Below are 15,586 nucleotides of genomic sequence, written 5' to 3'. Positions count from 1 at the left end.
TGTCCCACTCATCGTGTTCTGTGCTACTTTGCCATTTGACGGATGCGTCGTCCGGAAAAATAGAAAATATGTCTATTTGTCCGGCGGGCTCCAGCACGACGGAGCTGTTCTGCAGTCGATCCGCAGCGCATACACTGCCGGTGTAATTTAAACAAGGTGATAGAATGAAAACGAATCGACTCCGCCGCCGGAGTGGAGCGGATCCGCAACACGCGCATGAAGTGTAATCTCGGAGTTACACTTTAATACTTACGATCTGTTTTCTGGCGTTGCTGAATAAAATACGTCTCACATCAAAAGATCAAGTGGCTTGGAGTCCTCCATTCGACGCTTGGCTCTCACAGTGGTTTGAGAGTGCCCATGGACACCTTTTGGCAGACAGAACAGAAGACGTGCAAATGTTCACTCTTAAACACTTCCAGACCAAATTGTACATTTCACTACCATAACAAGCAGAAATGCAGTTATTACATACAGCAAATTCAGACACATTTCCACATTTCACAAGTACATTAGAGCCGCAAGTAGGGATGTTTGATACCACTTTTTTTTAGACCGATACCAATACTCAAATCTTAAGTACTCACCGATACCGATATCAAGTGCCGATACCATTATTACTTATGATACCTAAATGAAAAATAAATAAATAAATAAAAACAATGACAGATAAATAAATAAAAATTACCTATCTCAACTATAGTAAATTTCCTTAAAATTGAAAGAAATTAATGGCAATTATATTTTTTCAATTTGCTCATAAAAGTCTTTTTACATAGAGCACATGATAAAATGTTGTTGTTTTTAAATATCCATAAATATGATGAATCAAATAATCTAGTTGCCAGGGGAAAAAACATCCCAATCAAAATATGTGGTTGTACAACTTATTTTTAAGAAATACAGTAAAATGCAAAGAATTCAATTCAATACAATAGGGCTTCAAGTAATTTAGTAATATCTACCATGCTAAAAATTCCTCAAGTTGTTTAGTATCCATCCATCCATCCATTTTCCTAACCGCTTAGTTTTAGTATGTGATGTTTAATTATATTTTGTTTTGAAATCCATGATTTTAATTTGGAAGGCTGTTCTGTATTTCTGTTTCCTGTTGGACGTTCTTCGTTCGTCACTCATTTCATAGCAGTGATATGAAAGATAAAGATATGTCTGCACTTTGGAGCTAATTCAATTGTTGAGTGCAACTTATGTGCTCTTACCGTAGCCCCCTGTGACGGTCAATAAATGCAAAATAACCATTTCAATGGCACAGTTCTATTTTTTGCATCACAGCTTGAGACGTTAACGAGGCAATTAATTGCGCTGCAAACGTAAACGAACGTAAACACGGCAAGTTACGTGAGCTACAAAACCTATATAACACACATTGAACCACAGATATAGGTGATATTACTCACAACAAAAGTACTTACTTATTCTCAGTAATGCACACCAAAATGGCGGTGCCGGAAGTAATGAAATGAACAAGTGTTACCTCATAAGGAGACACACAGGAAACGAATGAGACGGAACTAAACTTTCGTCCCCACAGTCTTTCTAACACTTCCTGACCGAAAAATGTCCACAAGAGTGGGGGCCAATACCAGTATTGATAGCCGTCACGAGTATGAAATGTGGCCTGGTATAGGCTCGATATCGATATCTGGTATCGCCCATCCGTATCCGCAAGTTTGCTCTTCTGTGTTATTGAAGTACACGCGAAGCAATTGCATTGGGATTATGACCACGATTGACTTCATGCTGTTTCTCATGAAACGCGTAATACTTTCTAAGTCTCCCCAATAACTCTGTTACTTTCCTTTAGTGATGTTCAGTTACTGCATGGTCTCAATAGCATTTTCTAAAAGCCTCAAACATCTGTCTTGCATTGAGCATCATTGTCTTACCACTGAGCACACAATGGTGCCTGTGCTCTTTAACTTTTCCCCGCATCATAGCTTTTTATCGACCGTGGGAAAATATTAGATGTGGTGTTGGTGGTCGCCAATGGTGAATTGAAATATGGTGTGGCGAAGTAACTATTTCCTACATTCGCCACGCTGGCAAAGGGCCAATTTGGCTTATCAAAATCACCCTGGAAGAACCCAAATCAAAAGCTCTGGCTTGAAAGTAGAAAATCTGCAGGGGGCCGTCCAGCAAGTACCAAATTTATCATGCCCTCCGTTGCATCGTGGCTGTCCCTCTCAGTTCTCAATCATGGCTCCAGTTCAGGAAAGAAAACCCTTCCAGCCGCGGTGTCGCCAGAGTTATTCGTGAGGGACATTAATCAAAATAACAGTAGAGATTTGCCGAAAAATGGCCACCATGAGGAGTGATTTGTTGACAATTCAAGAACCAGTAACATTGCGACTCCACAAGCACCATAACAGTGATAAAGAACAAGATACCGGTGTTTGGTAAGTCATAGTGACATGCTCGCCGAGTGTAATTAATAGCGCCAACAATTGTATTTCACAATGACAGAGGCAATGTAGTTTACATTTTTTATTTAAACTGTGAAACGGTGTGCAGTCATATAACATTTGTATGTGAATGATGCAAGCCTAAAGTTGGGCAGTTTTCTCATGTAAATCAATCATTAAACACATCTTTTAATGTGTAGAATTATAAACTGAAGATATATTACCTTCCTGTCTTAATTGAAAGTGTGAGAGATCAAGGGGAAGCTGATGATTTTGAGGAGGAAATGGCATAGTAGTTGGCAATGACTTTGGCCATGATAGCATCAAGCACTGTATATTTCATAGCATTTGCGATTTCTTTTATATATTATTGATTATTTTAGCTTGCAACAATCCTAATAAATGCCCATGAAATCCTGGAGGGACTATCTAGGACTGTCTACAAATTACCTATAGATGACATATGTGCCACAAATCCCTATATATCCAGTATTTATTTTATTTGTATTATTATTATGATTGCTGTAGTAATTGGCAGTGGTAGAACATACATCCCCACTCCAAATTTAATAAATTATTATTATTAATATTATTATTATCATTATGGAGTGAGGCATTTGTGTGACTGCAAATATTCACAAAAATAAATGAAAACACCCTATATAGCCTCGACATAATTTGAATTCCTTGTATAAAAATAATAAAAATGATAATAATGATAATAATGATAATAATGATAATATATTTTAAAAAATCCAAATTATTTGATATAAAACATTTTTATTTTTTTAAGTACTGAAAATAGTTACTTTGCCTGGAAACGAGTTACTTTTATTAAGTAATTAAATTACCGTATTTTCACAACTATAAGGCGCACTTTAAAGTTTTACATTTTCTCAGAAATCGACAGTGCGCCTAATAGTGGTGCGCCTTGTGTGTGGACCAAGTTGTAAAATCTGAATGTGTGGAAGGATTTCCCGTCGACACATTGCTTATATACAAGAAAGGCCGACCTGACTGAAGACAGACATAAGAGCACGAAAGAGTGAACTTGGTGGCGATTTGCCCCCACCATGCTTGACAATTTGGTGACAGAAAGTGAACTAGACTTTAGATCAGGTGAAACCACGTCACACACAGACGCATGATTGGGGGTTGAAGGCAGTCTCCAGTTGGCAACTTTGCATCATCCGCAAGTGGAGCTCTTGCAGTTCCTTCCTAAAGTACTTTGCTCGTGCTGATTTCCCGCATGGACCCCTAGCGAGTCATTTACAGTATGCTTACATGTGGAGCATGCACCTCACTTGCACTAAATTTAAAGGGAATAAGAGGAGCCGCTTCGATTGGCCGGGAATCAAGTTAACTGTGTTTACTGCCATAAAGTGCAAACATTCATTCACATCAAGCCCGTATCTCACTGAGTGGCGCCGGCTTGCGAGGGTGCGTGCATGTAGCGAGTGTTACTTTTTCATTAGCTTTTTTTCTTGTCGCTATCAAATTTCTATCCCATTGACTTTACTGTAAATGTTAGAATAATGAATACATGTTAATTTGGTTATATGGATTCCTCAGTAAGTTGTGTGTTTTAAAGTGTTATGTGGAAATAAATTAATTTAAGTTTTTGTTTTGTTTTGTTTTTACAGTTATGAAGAGCATTTGTGCATTCTTACAAAGTAAGGAAGGGAAAACGTTGAACTTCCAGAATTCAGTGGATGAGTAAACTTAATTGAAATGGTGATGTGCCTCGTTGTATCCATTGCTGAATTACATTTGTGAATAAAACTCTTTAACCCAAACAATGATTTATTTATTTTTTACTCATTAATGGTTCAAAACAAATTTTGGTAAATAATGTCAACAATAAGCTAGTGTTCACGAAATACAATTTTAAGATTTGGATGAAAAGGTTTGGGTTGATTTCAGCATGTAGAGCCAAATACATCTGTGGAAAAAACTGTGCCGAACAACTGTCAGTTACTTTGCCTTGCAAAATGCCCTAAATGAAACTATCCACAAAATGAGTGGCGTTTTCAAACTTGATGACTCTTTTAAAAAGTGAATGCAATTTTTTTCCCTAACATGCATGAAATGCTGCAGCCACATGCATCATATGCGTAACATTGACTCACAAATTTCCCAGCACAGTTTGAAGCTGGTTCGCCCACAAATGCCTAAAGGTATGTGTCAGTGGAATGATATGGACAAAGTCATTGAAAGGGTTTGTGCAAACTCTCAAGACAGATAATTATTGTAAAACGCTTGTTTAAATTCCATGGGAACCATTTTTGCCTAAAAGCTCCATTAAAACCTATCCAACATGTCGTAGAAAGGCCATGAAGCGCTAACCTTAAAAAATTAATAAGTATACCTATATCTTCTGCATTCAAAATACCAATTCTTAAACATAATATGGTTATATTGTTAGCTGTTTTGTTTTGTCTCGTCTTGTTTTATTTTTTTGTTATTTTGACTCCCGAGTGGTAATAACCCTAAATAAGGAAATGCCATCACAGAGAATTAAACAAATCCAGTTGTCTTCTTCAATCACAAAAAGATACATTTGTGTATGGGCAGATATTAACTTGACGAGAAGCTTCAATCATTTCAAAAAGTAAGTTGTGTCGGTTAGTCCAGCAACTCAAAATAAAACAGTTATACTTCGGATAATGCAACATTGGCATATTTTGTTCAGTCACTGTGGGATATTTGTGTGGATGTTGATGGCTTTAATTCAGTCTCTACACTCTGTGGAGTAATCCTCAATCATCCAGTCAAGCCTCAACAGCTTGACTGCTGTGTGCGTGTTTTACAGGAATCGGCCGCATGGCTAACTGTGTATGTACGCTTGTTGCTTCAAATGTTCAGCAGGAAGTGTGTCTGTAGTGTTATTTGACTTCATGCCCATGAGCTGCAATTCTTGTTGTTTCTCATCACACCGCTGCAGTCGTCTAGAACTAAGAGCTTACTGGCCAATTAGTAAATGACCTCTGGTTTGGCTCTGCCAGCCCCATGGTGCCCTCTGTCCTGACAGGCTGTGACACGGTAGGCCAGCAGCTAATTGGATCAACGGGATTTCTCACATTCCTACCATGCTGATGTTTTGGGGAACGCGGTGGGGGGGTGGGAGTTCAGTTGTAGCAGAATTTGATCAGAAAGCGTGAAAACACGGGAGTTCAGTTGTAGCAGAATTTGATCAGAAAGCGCGAAAACACGTAAACTTGCGCATTACAAAATAGATTTGTTTTTTTAAACGTATAAGGTTTTGGAATGTAAGCTAAACTTTAATGACAGGATGAAGCATTTAACGATTTAGTGACAGCTGCAGGAAATCCTTAGCCTGGCACTCACTATCTTGAAAGACAGAAACTGGGCCTGGAAAGGCTGTCATTGACCACTGTTCGGCCTGGTTAAAAAAATGAATCATGCAATTAAATTCCTTTATTTGCTGTGACGTATTCTTTGTGAGCAGGGTCACTATTCAGCGGCGGAAGCCCATTCAAAATGGCGCGTGGGAGAGACGATAGTTTGCTAAACTTCCCGACCAGGCCACATTTACAGGAACTTACGAAGACAAGCGGATGTCCTACTCGTGAGTAGGTACTCTGCCGGCCCGATAAACTCACGATCGGGCTCCATTGCTGATTGGCTAAAAATTATTTAGTATAAAAATATGTAATTCTTGGCTAAAGTCTCTTTCACCAAAAATAATTCTCCTAATAATTCTTTGCCTATTTTTGTTAAACTCTACTGTTGGGGTGCAACAATTTAAGATTTTGTTGTATGATTATAGTCTGAGAAAAAAAACACGGTTTTACAGTTTTTGCAATTATTCTTATAGACAACAAAAAATAAAATCACATCAGCATTTCCTATAGGTAATTTAAAATACTTAGGCATAAAAATCTCACCTAAATTAACTGATTTAATCCATTTAAACTTTACTCCACTTCTGGATAGCATTTATAGTGACTTGGAGCACTGGAATAATCTTCCTATTTCTCTAATAGGACGAATAGCCACTATTAAAATGAAAGTTTTACCCAAAATAAACAATTTTTTCTCAATGATTCCATTTAAACCTATGGCTAAATGGTTCCAGTTGTTGGATTCAGCCGTTACAAAATTTTACTGGAATAAAAAAAAAGCAAAGATTAGTCTATCTACTGTTCAGAAAAATAAATCCAAAAGAGGTCTAGAGGCACCAAATTTTATGCACTACTATATAGCTAACCAGTTACAATATATTATTTTATGGGCACAACCCAACAGAGATACTAACTGTTGGCTGGAACTAGAACAGAAGGATTGTAATAACCTCAGACTTCTAGATTTACTCTTTATTACAACATCGATTAAGCGACATAACTGTTTTAAAAATCCAATGATTTCCGCCACCCTGACTGCCTGGTGGAAGGCACTAGAAATTACAAAAGCCCAAGTGGAGCCCTGTGGGCTTTCTCTCCTATGGCATAACCCCGACTTTCAAATTAACAACCAATCGTTTTATTTGGGTGTGTGGGAGCAGAAAGGAATTACACATCTCCACCATCTCTTCTCAGATAATATGTTTATATCATATACATCCTTGCTCCAAAAATACAAAATACAAAACGGAAATTTTTTACATTATTTGCAAGTTAAAAGTATGATAAAGAAACAAATTCCAACACTTCAGAGTACGCTCCAACCGCTTGTTTTAGCTAAAGATATTACCAAGCTTTCTCCGACAACAACAAAAAAACTCTCAAAAATATATTAGTTACTTTCATATACTGATAAAACGTCTTTACCCATCTCGAAATGGGAAACAGACTTGTCTATAGCTCCGGAATCAGATTTTTGGATTCAAGTTTGTGAAAATGTTTTTAAAATGACAAAACACACAAATTTACAACTTATCCAATATCAACTTATTCATAGAACATACATTACTCAATATATGATGAAAAAAATGGGACTCTCAGACTCCGACATTTGTCTCCAGTGTTTACAAAACACTACAGACACTTATTTTCATGCTTTATGGCTATGTACTCCGGTTATGTATTTCTGGACTAAAGTCTGAGAAAAACTTTCCGCTGTCTTGGACTGTAGGATACCGTTCTCTCCAAACTTGTGTTTGCTAGGTGACTTAACAACAACTGACTTACCACATAAACAATTTCAATCTACACTTGTAGCCCTTACTATCGCAAAAAAAACAATTCTTGTTAACTGGAAAAATAAACAAACTCTGAATATCGACCAATGGTCTAACCTCCTCATAAATCACATCTTAATTCTTTGACTGCCATAAACGTTATAAAACGTTTAGTAAAAACCTACGGAGGGGCGCCGAGGACGTTAAAAGATGTTCACTATGTTTTTTTTGGGTTTTTTTGGAAACGGGTGGAGGAAAGCCTTGGGCAGCTGTGCTGAAAGTATCAAGCAGATCTAGTTAGTATAATGACTCGTTTTGGCCCCTAGATGGCAGCGATGACTCTCTTTGCACAAGGTTGGGTGGGCCGCCCACCGTGGGCGTCAGGAGAAGACGTGAGGCGGAGCTAGAGTGTTGAGGGGACAATGGCTGATGATGCAACAATGGCTGATGAAGCAACAATGGCGACCGGTTGCAAGCAGCTCACGCTTGAGCATTTTTTTCAAAGACGGAAAGCATCGATCAATACTAAAAAGCGCATTGATGTCAACGATGATGATGATGGGGACTTCGAGCTTGACGCCAAAGTTGGAAGCCTTGACGCGACCGTTATGATTACGTAGTAAGCCTCACCGGCTAGCGAGGCTAACGCCGGAAAACGCGGAGCACAACCGAATACAGGCGGACGATGAAGAGTAGTCGAAAAGCATCGATCAATGCATTGATGATGATGACTCCCGAGGTTGACGCCGAAGTTGGAAACGTTGACGCCGAAGTTGGAAGCGTTGACGCCGAAGTTGGAAGCATTGACGCGGCCGCTATAAATACGTAGTAAGCCTCACCGGCTAGCGAGGCTAACGCCGGAAAACGCGGAGCATAACCGAACACAGGCGGACAATCGGACGATGGAGAGTACCCCGAGTCCAATGCATATTCATCGGAGGAGCGGGTACAGTCTGATCACGGAGAAGACACTGGTTCTGGACTACGATGCCACCATGAATGGAGTGGATAAGATGGATCAGAACATGAAGGACATGAGGAAGCCACACGTAACACCACCGTAACGTAACCGTAACATGATCCTGATAGTAGACGTGATGGCAACATACACTGCAGTATATACTTGCTATTCCCCGGAAAAAACGGCCGGCAAGAAAGTGTAGCTTCTGTACGCGAAGAGGCAATCGCAGTGAAACTAATCTGTTGTGCAAATCCTGTTGCGTCTCCTTGCACGCAGGGGAGTGTTAGACAAAAAGAAAAACTGTCGTTGAAACATCCACATAATTGTAAATAGTACCACAGTTGCACACATTTGTAAATAGTTTGCCAAATTGTTGTCAAATTGTTACACTGTTGAATGTAAATAAATGTATTTTGCTATCAAAAAACACTTTTTCATTCTTGGTGGTAGTGTTTTATAGAAGTAAAGCACTATTTAGGTGTTTGTGGCATCATTCATGGACAAAAAGAAGTGTAAAATTCACTAGAGTGCATGAAATAATATCGTTTCACTAAAAGCTTTTTTCTATTGTTGATTACTGAAGAACGGAATAAGGTAGAAACAAACTTTTCTGATGAAAGATGAGAGTTCAATCTTTCATTTGGTAGTATGCGTGTTTCCATAGTCCAAAGAGAAAATTTTCTGTGGACCTTGAAAGATCAGTCAAAATGCTTAAATCGGCTGGCACTGACAGCATCCCTTTTCTGAAAACGTCTGGCAGTCAAAGAGTTAATGGAAAAAATATCTGCCTCAATTAAAAACCAAATGTCAAAATTTAAAGAAACGTGGTCTACGTATATAGAATTTTTTAACCTAAACCTGGTTACTTAATTCTGCCTGTTAGCGAGAGCCACCGCAGCGTGATAACTTACATTGATGTTTCTGTATTTGGCAGTTTGTAACTAATGGTTGTGTTTTTATAGTCAGGAACCCAGCTGCTGCCAACAGGATCGAGCAGATTCGCCTCCAATTGGCACTAAGGGTTAATATTCGGATTCACTGCATGCCAGTGGGTTAATTCTATAGGTGGTGTCCCCCCCTGGCTGGGCGTGTGCGGGTCTGCCCCTCTGTTGGCTGCTGGGTGGCGGCTGCGTCTTAGCCGTTCCCTGGGTCTCTTGGGGGGTGCTGCGTTGCGGGACTCTCCCTGGTGTCCGGGGCGGCGCCGCTCCGGCGCGGTCTGTCGCTCTGGGCCCGCGGTTCAGGGCCTGTGGGCCGCCGGGGTGCCCCGTGGTTCCCTCTCCCCTCCCCCTTCCTCCCCCTTGCTGCCTCTCCCTCCTCGCCTCTCCCCGCCCGTCCTCCGCCTCCCTGTCCCTTCTCCCTCGTCACCCTTCCTCCTCCTCTCCCCCTCTCTCTGCGGCCCTGCCGCTGCCCTTTGCCCTTCTTGTCGTCTCCTTCCCCCCTCCCTTCCCCCTCCCCGGTACGCCTTCCTTCCCCTCCCCTGGGCCGGGGGCTCCATTCGTGGCCCGGGTCTCGGCGCTACGGGGGCTGGGGGGCTTGGGTGGGTTTAGGTGTTGTGCCTGCCCCACTCCGGTGGGCGTCCTGGCGCCTCGGGCGGGCCCCAGTATCCGGGGGGCGAGCCCTATCGTCCCGCCGGGCTGGTCCCATATGCCCGCCAGGGTCCCGGTGGGTGGGTGGGGGTTTGGTGGGCGGGTGCGCCTCCTGCCCCCGCCCGGTTGGGGGGGATCCCGCTGGTCGCTCCTCTTAACTCACTGCACTCTGGGGGGGTGGGGTAGGGTGGAAACACTGTCTTCACCCTACAACTCCCCTCCAATTTTAATGCACCACACAACTGTGGGGGGGGGGGGGGCTTGTGGGGGTGCCATCGGTTGGGGACCGCGGTATAGAGCAGTGCTGCGGTCCCCTGTCCGTGTGTCCGTGTCCCCGCCGCCCCCATTTATTTTTTTTAATGCACCACATACACTCACTGACATGCCTGGGAGGCGGGTGGATCGGAGCATGGAGATATCATTTCCCTCTGCTCCGGTTCACCTGCTCCTAATTTTAATGCACCACACACACACACACACACACTTGTATATACACTGGGTGGGGTCACATTCAAGGTTTAGGGGTAGAGTTCGCCAGTCGGCGAGCTGGCGGACTCAGTAACAGGGGTTAACGCTGGGGTGACGACCGGGGCCTTTCCCCGCTGGGCCTGGGGTTCGGGGGTGTCGGCCGTCCTCCGGTGCCCCCATCTCCCCTTCTGCCCCCGGTGTTCCGTCCATCCACGCGGCGGGGGGTGGGGTGGGCGCCTGCCCTCTCCGCTCCGCTGTCCGGCCCCTCTTCGGCGTCGGTGCCTGGGTGCGGGGGGTCCCCGGGGGTCGGGGCTGGGGGGCTGCCGGTTGGTCGTGGGGGGCGGCTTTATTGGGTGGGGGGGTGGCGGGGGGTATCTGGGGGCGGCTGGGGCTGGGTTGGGGTGGATGGGGGTCGTGGGGGGAGCGGGGGCTGTGGACCGGTGGGGAGCCTGGCGGGCCTGCAGTGCCCCGTCCTGCTGCGTTGGGTTGGGGGCGCGGGCCGTGTTGGGGTGGGGGGCGCTCCTGCTCCTGGGTTTGCTCTCCAGCCGGTGGCCCTGGCGGGGCCCGGGGTCGTCCTTTGGCGCTGCCGCGGCCTGGGGGGCCCTGAGGTGTTGCGCTTGCTCTGTCCTGGCAGGGATAGACGGCTCCTCTCTTTGGTGGAGATTTTCATGCATGCCAGATCCACCACACCAGCATCTATCGAAACTCAGACACAATCTGCTTCTTCCTCAGGTCGTTGAATCGGTGGAGGCTGGTGTCTGTGGATCTCACTCTGCTTCATTTGTCCTTCCTTCCTTTCCTCAGTCTCTCCTTTGGTCTCTTGAGGTCTCCCTGATTTTTTGGATTTGTTGGAATTTAGATGTTTCTGGGGTTGGTGAAGAACTCTGGTTGGTGGCCCGGTGGGTGGTGTCTGGTCGGTGCTGGATTTCACTTTCCTTTGTTTTCTTTGGTCCCCTCGGGTCTCCTGACGGCGGTGTTCGGTTTAGGTGAACGGTATGGGATTTTTTCTAATAGGTTTTTGGTGAGCTAACGAATACACACTCGCACGCAAGCACACGCGCACATACACATACACATACACATACTCACCCACATACAAAAAACAAAACAAAAAAAAGAGCAATGATGATGACATTACCGAATGAACAATACTGAGCTCTTAAAAAAAATAATAATAATAAAAATAAAAATAAAAATAATCATAATTTTTTTTTTTTTAAATCATATCAGAATTCTTTGAAAAGATTTATTTTTAACTATACATAACTGAAAATATTTTTTTAGTTGATGCCTTTTAAAACAATTACAGCAGATTTGACATGGATGGCTCGTAGGCTCCTAAAATAGTGCCTGGGCACTATGTATAACAAGTGGACCGTATGTACCCTCTTTTTCTTTCATCTTAAATTTTTTTTTATTTTTCTTTCATTTTTCTATTGCTTTACATTTCAATCATACTTACTGGTGAAATGTTAGTCCACAGCCTTTAAACTGGCGATTTGTGCAGTTTACCACTACACATGTAGGCATTTTGCCGCCAAAGCATATACATTTTATTTTTCAATTAATAAGGGTTCGGTGAATGCACATAGGAAACTGATGGGGTTCAGGGCCTCCAACAAGATTAAGAACCACTGCCTATACTGTCTCTCCTGCCCTGATGGTTCAGGATCAGGAACAGGGCATGAGGCTCTTCAAGCAATAGAAGATCAAGAACGCTTCAGGGCTTGATGAAGTGTCTCCCTCCTGCTGAATGTCTGCGTTGACCAGCTGACTCCAGTCTTCACACAGATCTTCACCAGATTCTTGGAGCTATGTGAGGTCCCATCCTGCTTCAAATGCTCCACCATCATCCAAATCCCCCAGAAATCAGCAATACCACTTAATGAGCATCTCTTTACCCCTGTTGGATCCCTTTAGTTTGCCTACCAAAAAAACAGGTCAGTGGATGACGCAGTCAACATGGGGCTGAACTTCAACACTACAATGGTGTAGGGACCTACATGAGGATCCTGTTTGTGGACTTCAGCTCTGTGTTCGTCAGATTTATAACTGAATTTAATGTCATGAGAGAGAAGCTTGCTTTGCTGCCGCCAGGTGGTCAAAACCATGAAATGATTAATTACATGGAGTGTGTTTATCATGTTAATTAAATAGATTTTTAACTTTGGCGGAGACTTGATTTTATAGCTACATTACATGACACACCTCACACTCACTCCTTAGCCGCTAAGGAGTGAGTGTGAGAGAATTGGGGTCCAAGCATCAGAGCAAACCACTTCCCTTTATCTGCAGCCCATTTGGCTCCAATTAGCAAGCAGACCCCTCTAGCTCCAGCTTCCTCTTTATCTCTGTTTTCTTATGTTCTTTCTTCCAGCTACCCCCTACACGCGGCTTCCTACACCACAAAACTGACACAATTACCTCAAGTAGCTTTTGCGATCAGGCTGCCTTTACGTGACCAAGAACAGAGTGTGAGCATGGATGCATATGTGTTTTCAGTCAATTTGGTGTGTGTGTGTGTGTGGGGGGGGGGGGGGGGGTGGCGGGGTGTGTGGGGGTGTGCGTGCGTGCGTGTTTGTGAGTGTACTTAGCCTCCCACTTAGTTTAACAGGCCACCACCAAGATAAATCCCATCTGTTTTGGGATGCAAGTGCACACACTCACAAAGTAAACAAAGTCTGCTAAGTGGTTAAAGATTGAACATAGATACATATTGCAATGTTGTCATACAAGAACATTTTAGGAGCCTGAATGTAGTTTAGCTAAGTTGGACGTGATTCTCTTTTAAGTTTGTGTGTGATTTAAGTTGTATAGACATTGGAACTTTTTGGAACCAGTTTTTGACACTTTTCTCTTACATCTCCTTAATTTGTTATAAATTGGAATTGCTCTTCATCGCTATACTTTCTATTGACTATCTGTTGGCTAACCAGCAGGCGGTTATCGGATGTGAAAATCCACCCATTCATCCAAATCCATTTCCTTGTCCTTGCTACTAGGGTTGCGGGTGAGTTGACTTTGGATGATAGAAGGGGTAGACCCTGGAGTCACCACACAATTGCAGGGCACATATAGAAAAACAACCAGTCAAAATATAATTCTTTGTAAGTTATATGGAGTGTTCAATCAACCGAAGAAGCATGTTTTGGAATGTGGGAGGAAGCCAGAGTCCAAGCAAAGGGAGGATTTCCAAACTCCACACAGAAAGGAGCCCATTTGAACCATGCCCATACATAAATTGCACCACCCTGTTGAAACATGTCAGATGATTTTCTAACACCATGTGGTTCCAATGTGGACCACTTAAGTTCAACAAAATGGTTCAATTAAATCAAGTGAGCTTGACAATGTATGGATTGGATGTTTTCCATTTTTCCTACCAGTTCAGGGTCATGGGGAGCTGGAGCCGATCAAAGCTGACTTTGGCCAAAAGGTGGACTACATCCAGAACTGGTGGCCAATCACGCACAGGGCACATATAGACAGACAACCTTTCACACTCACATTTACACAGTCAATTAGTGGGAACTGAATTCACACTGCCTGTAAGTCAGACAAATTAATCCTACACCAATAAATACAATTTACGTTTAAGCAATCGTGGTAAGTCAGTGCTGAAGAAAATAACATTCAGGACAAAGGTCACTGGTAAAGAAAGTACTTATGGATTCAATTAATTGGGTAACTGGCATAGCTGGATTTCTCCACATTTTTACTTTTTTTCTGAAGTCCCAGTTCACATGCACTGGGTTATATTTGATGTATTTATTTGTGTGTGTGTGTGTGTGTGGGGGGGGGGGGGGTGTGTGGTGGTGGTGGGGGGTGGGGGGGTGTCAACAAGTTGCTGCAGCAGTGTTACCAAATGAGTAACTTTGTCGCTTTATTTAGAAACTTTTCCGATCCTTCTTGACGAGTGACAATTCTAGTGACATAGTCTTGCCATAATAGGCTGAATCCTCCTTCCTCCCGCAAGTTGACAACCTTAGTCTTGTTGTACTTGGCAGATCAATCACAGCCAAGCAGATGCTAGCATGAATTTATTTCCTTGTCTTACAAAATGCCCCCTACTGGGCATTCTTCTTCACTTGTAAATGTAATGTTTACAGTTAAAGTGACAGTGTGTAATCTTTAGCGCCATCTAGTGGTGAACTAATAATTCATTCAATATAAAAAAACACTATTGATTTTGATGTTGGTTTGTAAATATGTTCTATCACATCAACGTACATTTTTTTATACAGTATAGTTGTAGGTCTAGTCATCACTAATTAAATTACATGACTGGAGTCTCACGTTACAAGAGGCTGATATGTTTCGCCACCCTCTTCCTGCTACAGATGCCAAAAGGACAACTTCGCGAACACAGTTAGCCCTGGTGGTACTTGCATCTAGTGTCGGACCCAGCAGGTGGTCGTCGCTGAGTCACGTGATTGGGTTTACCATCGCTTGTCACTTTCTGCCTTGCTCTCGCAAGCTTTTACTAGCTTTTTTTTCCTTTACTAGCTTCTCTCGCTAGCCGCTCTTGTTAGCCACTCCATCCTATGGCCCTGACTAACTCTCGCTAGCCGTTTGTGTTAGCCACTCCATCCTTTGGCTCCGACTACTAGCCACTCTTGTTAGCTGCTCCAGCTAAATCCGTCTCGTTGAGTCTTTTGCCATCGCTCACTGGGCTTCACACCGGCTGCCAAGTTGACGTCGCTCGCCGAGATGCTCATTTGCTCACGTAAAAATAAGAATTGTTGGTAGGCGTGCAAAGTGTGGTCTCTCTGAGCCACCGTAGTGCGCATGCTTCGAAATGCATGCGCTTTGGCTACGTTCTACGATTTAGCGACATCTAGTGGTCAACTATTACATACTGTCACTTAAATGTACAGTATAATTAAATTGCCTTACTGGTGTTTATTGAACAATTTATGTGACAGCTGACTGATGTAACAAAATAAATTCACTATTGTGTGTTGGGCTGCGCTCTCTACTCATATTCAGTCAACGATACAAAACAGTA

This window comes from Leptonotus elevatus, chromosome 6 (assembly GCF_054856555.1).
Source record: "Leptonotus elevatus isolate MCC_2025b chromosome 6, RoL_Lele_1.0, whole genome shotgun sequence".
NCBI classification, from domain to species: Eukaryota; Metazoa; Chordata; class Actinopteri; order Syngnathiformes; family Syngnathidae; genus Leptonotus; species Leptonotus elevatus.
This window is presented reverse-complemented; position numbering follows the sequence as displayed.